This window comes from Alnus glutinosa, chromosome 6 (assembly GCF_958979055.1).
Source record: "Alnus glutinosa chromosome 6, dhAlnGlut1.1, whole genome shotgun sequence".
In the NCBI taxonomy this organism is placed as follows: domain Eukaryota; kingdom Viridiplantae; phylum Streptophyta; class Magnoliopsida; order Fagales; family Betulaceae; genus Alnus; species Alnus glutinosa.
Window position 1 is genome coordinate 22,165,685 of NC_084891.1, and position 6,000 is coordinate 22,171,684.

The window sequence follows — 6,000 nt, forward strand, 5'->3', positions numbered from 1 at the left end:
ATTTTTATTTTTTTAGAGGTAGTGGGTGTTTTATAAACCATAGAATTGTGGTAGCTAGTTGTAGATAGTATAAAGAGTTTTATATATATATATATATATTTGGATTGATCCATATTTTTAAATATGAAATTGAATCTTAAATATTAGATATTGTTACATTAACTACTAACATCAACCTAAATAAAATCCTTAAGTCGTCAAACATCCTGCCTAACTTAATTACTGTTTATATGGTGTTTCGAAAGGAAGATGGGACCATAGAAAATTAGAAATATATATAGATCAACTTCTTCACACACTTTCCTTCAGGTAAAACATAGAGTTCTTTTTCTTGTTCTTCTTTTTTTTTTTTTTTTTTTTTAATTTTTAATTTTCTTTTTTTCATAACTAAAAAATCAGGGGATGAGTTGTGGTTAGGGGTGAAATGCCACTCGAACCAGAGCTAGCTAAATGCGTTGAGGCTCAACAGTTGACTAGACATCTAGGGGTAAAAATGTTTTGGGGTAAATTTACTTTCATTTTGCGTTTAATTTGCACCAACATGTGGATCAAAGTCTTGATTTCCTTTCTTCACCCACGGTAGGCATTATTCTTTGAGAAATGTTACTCGTTCTTTACATTTATTTATGAGAAATGCTTGGTTGTACACTCATATTCCACCCTTGTTTAGGTGGACCAATAATACGAGAGATAGTAGAGAAAGTGTAGTGATACTTTGATTTTTTTTGACAACATTATTGGTCCACATAGACAAGGGTAGGATAAGAATGTGATGGGAGTGTACAACCAAGTATCTCTCTTTATTTATTACACTCATTTCACATCGGTTGATGTGGTGTATTTTAAGTAATTTTTAATGTCAGCCAATTAAAAAAAAAAAATACTTAAAACACCTCATGTCAGCCGGTCGGTGTAAAATGAGTGTGAAAAGTAGAATTAATCTTATCATTTTATCACGCAGCCAATAGTGTTTTTTTCTTCTTCTTCTTCCAAATTCTTTTATTTGTTAAGTAATGCTACATATTTTACTCTCATCTCTCCCCTATATATTTTATTGGGCTGATGTGGCAGTGCTCATCAGCCTTAAAAAAAAATATTAATAAAATTAAAATAAAAATAAAAATCCAAGAGCTGCAGGTGAGAGTATTTAGCATTACTCTTATTTGTTAAGATATTTATTACAACTGAAATGTGATCAAAAGTTATAAGAAATCCAAAACATGGTTCTTTTTTAAATTTTGTTTCCTAAATTTTTTAAGGGACATTTAATTTTTTTATTACTTTTGAAATTCATTTTTAAAACAATTGTTAACCATCAGTGTATCACGGAATAAGATCCTCCCCATTTCAAGTGGAATGGAAATGAGTCATTTTATAGCTAGTCAAGAATGTATTTTTCATATTTAACGGTGTACATGCATGATGCCATATGTGAATATGTTGTCACGTCGTTTAATTCTTTTTAAAAAAAAAATAAAAAAAAGTAGCATCATATATATACATTATTAAATGCAAAAAAAAAAAAAAAAAAAAAAAAAAAAAAAAAAAAACATAAAATCTTGACTATAAAATGAAGAAAATCCTTGTCCTGTGTATCTTGCATGGCTAATTGGTAGCTTCATTAAAAGGATAAATCAGCTAACTTGAGTGGGGAAAATTTTATGTAGTTGATTCTTAATAACTCTGGAGCCAATCTCTTTTATTTAATGAACTAATGATTTAGTTAAATCCGGTTATGATCAGGAAATCACTCAAAATTGTCTTGATTTGGATTATATGCAATTTATCTTACCGGCTCGGTTTGGCAAATTATTCTCATTTCACTAAAAAAGTTAAACTAAAAACTGTTAGATAATTTATTTTCATATTGAAATGAAATATATTATATTGATATTGTATGGTACTTTCCTTTTAAAAGATTTATTGTGATTATGTTTGATGGTAATCAAATCAATCAAATTTGATTACCATTCTTATCTATCTCAATTATCCTATAAATATGAGTATTTTGTACTGTAAAATAATCAAGCAATAAAAGCATAATGTAACATTTTGGACTTTATCATGTGAACGTATGTCATAGATTAAACCATATAAAATTCTTTGTATTCTTATTTTATTATTCCACTTTTCATTTTATATTTCCTTAGCATCATCTTTTCTTTCAAAAACATTCATACATTTTATATTACATCAATATCTTTTTATTACTATTTAATCAAGAAATATATTAACAAACATAATTTTTTTCATTTTTTCTTATTTTACTTTATATTACATTAACCACTTTTTACAAATATTCAAACAAAAATTTAATTACAAAATCGTTTACCAAACATACTCCTATCATCTATCACATCGATATATATATATATATATATATATATATATATATATATATATATATATATATATATCGTATTAGCTGGGTTGCGGCTCGTCAATGTTGAACTCTACTTTGGCCTTTCTCAGAAAATTAAGGAGGATTAAAATCACAAATTAACATTTAGTCAGATTAGAGAGAGAGAGAGAGAGAGAGAGAGAGAGAGAGAGAGAGAGAGAGAGAGAGAGAGGTCTCTTCATCTCATAATCAAGACCGTCAAATCTTCGGCATGAAACATATGGCCACCAATCAACTCGATCCGTCCATGTCAATTGTCAATACATTTCGATCACGCATTTTATCAACCACTAGCCATGCACTAAGCATCACATCTTTAATGGATCCACATGCAAAATACTTTGTACACGTCCAAACTCTAAATTTTGACCGTGCAAAGCCTAGTCACATGCATCAAGATTCTCTTCAGCTGATTTTTAATTGGAGCGGAGTCGATCTTTTATACATTAAAGTATATTTGTAATTTTATATTATGTAAAATTATAATAATATCTGACCGATTTCTTTTCAATTCTTCTTAACTGGAGAGAATCCTGATTCCCTTCACATGTATTAAATAAGACTATAGCTTTATTAGTGGGCGTAACTTCAAAGAATTGTTTACACTAAAATACTTCAAATTGTAAACCTGATAAGGATGCCACTAAAACCAAAGCTTTTTTTTTCTTTTTTTTTAATTAAACCCTTACCACTTGAGTCAAACATGAAGAGTTTAAGTTTGAAGCTTTGAATTTTAGTTGCTTGATTTAGGCTTAACATATATCAAAAGGCTATTTAAAGTCCAGACAACCGTCCACTTGCCCACCTATTTTCTGTTTTTATTTGGTCTAATTTTTTCCTTTTTTCCATTCCCCATATTTGAATTTTTTTTTTTTAAAGAATAAAAAATAAAATAAAATAAAAACTGGTTTTCTGCCATCCAATGAACCATGACAAGAAAAATATTAAAGTAACATTACATAAGGCCCCACTGTATCACCAAGACACCAAGGCAATCAATTTTTTTTTTTTTTTCAGTTAATATTTTATCTCCACTTGATTTCATACAGAAAATAAAAGGTGTTATGAATAATTTTAATTAGATATTCGAATATCTTGTTGGTAGAAAGAATATTCCGAATTCCTAAGAGCATATATATATATATGAGAAATGATTCCTACACTCATTTCTCACAACAGCCCCACAACAAGCTGACGTGGCTGGTAATATTTTATTATTTTTTTACAAAAAGAAATGAAAACAAAACTAAAAAATAATAAAATATTACCAACCACGTCAGCTTGTTGTGGGACTGTTGTGAAAAATGAGTGTAGGGATCATTTCTCTCTCTATATATATATATATGTGTGTGTGTGTGTGTATGTATGTATGTATGTATGTGAGAAAATTAATCATATATATATATATATATATATATGGCCCATCATAGTTTGAGAGCCATGAAGCATGCACTACAACAAATATAGGCCCTGTTTAATAACTCCCTTTCCTTCCCCTTCCCTTTATTTTTACCTTTCCCAAAAAACATCAACTCAAAGAGCAGTGCTACGGAGGAGTAAAATTTCCGGAATCCATCCGGAAATTTTGCTTGTGAGTGGCATTTTTGTAATTATAAATAATTACAAAAATGCCACTCACAAGCAAAATTTCCAGATGGATTCCGGAAATTTTACTTCATCTAAGCTTTACCCCAACTCAAAACATTCTTAACCTTTTTTACTTTTTATATCATATCAATAATTTTTTATTATTATTTAAATAAAAAAATCTACTGCAAAACAAATTTTTTTTACTTTTTCATATAAATTTTTTCTACTTAATATTACATCAATCATTTTTTACTCACACTCAAAAAAAAATATTCTCTCATAAGGGAAGGTGAAGGGAAGGGAGGGAAATTACTAAACGGGGTCATTATTAATTACAGGGGACATCTCACATCAAGGAAAAGTCTCTTATCCAAATACTCTTGTTTTTTATTTTATTTTATTTCATATTCATATTTTTATCAATGGAAACCGTACCCTATTTTTTTTTTTTTTTTTTTTTTTTTTTTTTTTTTATATATAGATGTACCCTATTTATTTAAGATGGTTGTACTTATATAGAGAGAGAAGTTTGTCTAGAGACGCAGAAAGTCCAACTAAGATTGGTGGTAGCTAGGAAGCTAACGCGCGTAATAATATCTATATATATATATATATATATATATATATACAGTACGTACATCATCTTAAATGAAATTATGAATAGGTTCTTACCCCCCACAATTGGTGAAACAATAAAAATCATAGCATCATGATATATATATATATAAAAGCAGAAATCTTAAGCATATTTTATTACGTGGAATGAGTATTTCATTATAAAAGATAATAGTTATTATTAAAAATGAAAAAAGATTAAAAAAAAAATAGTTATTCTTATTCGTTAATTTGGTCATAATTGAATCAAAATTACTATTAAAAAAAAAACTCAAAAAAAAAATCTAAATGAAAATTTAGTAGGTGGTCGACCACCCAAATTGGTGGAGGGCAACTCACAGTAGAAATCGAGAGTGGCCGCACCACCCCCAATGAGCATAGGATTAGGGGTAGTCTTAGTCACCTCCGAATGCATCGGGAGTGGTTGTTGCACCACCTCGGCTTCTACTGTCACCCACTGAATTCATGTTTCATGTCTTTTTTTTTCTTTTTTTCTTTTTTTCTTTTGTTTTTTTTTTTTTGAAAATGTGTCATATTCCTCTTCGCAATGAAATAGTCATTCACATTGTACTAGCTATTCTTAGAAATAGATCATTACCAAATAAAAGAATGGTTATTCCTCTATTATAGAGACTTATTCAACGAACCAAACAGGCCCATAGAGTATAACTTAGAATTGCGATAAGTGGTAATCTAAAATATTGATAAGTGTTCCTTTAAGTTAAAATGTGTGTTTAGCAATATGAGTTTAATATGTTTAATTTTGACAACGATCATTCCACTCACTCTAAACGTCCTCCACCGATCGTCCGAATCCAACTTCGAACATTGGGTCAGACAATAAATTCTGAAAAAATCAAACATCTCATACTTTACCAACTAAGAACCAACCATATCATTCTTTTTTTATTTTTAACAAAAGAAGAAGAAGAAGAAAAAGATCATCTCATTAAAAGAATTCAAGAAGAAAGCAAGTACAATCGAAGCAACACAATTCGGGTATGTGTCCACCCAAACATGAGACAAATTAAGGATGGGTAAGAGCCATCTTAGCAAGCTGATGTGCAGCATTATTAGCTAGCCTAGGAACATGACCCACTGTCCACGATTGGAAATTGTTCAAATAGAGTTTCGCATTCTTAAGTAATAATTAAAGCACTTTTAACCCTAATTAAAATTTAGGGTATTAAACTTTAGTCGTCGAGTTGACCTTCATAAGTTAATAAGTTAATACTATTATATTATTGAGATTTTTCTCATCAAAATGTTTAACCTAATTCTGATAGTATGACAAGTGGCAATTTTGACTTTGCAAAACGATGTCATTTAATAATAGCTTCTCTTATCATTTCTAAGCTTAGGAAAACGGGTTAGTGGGTCAACCTGTTTAGCTA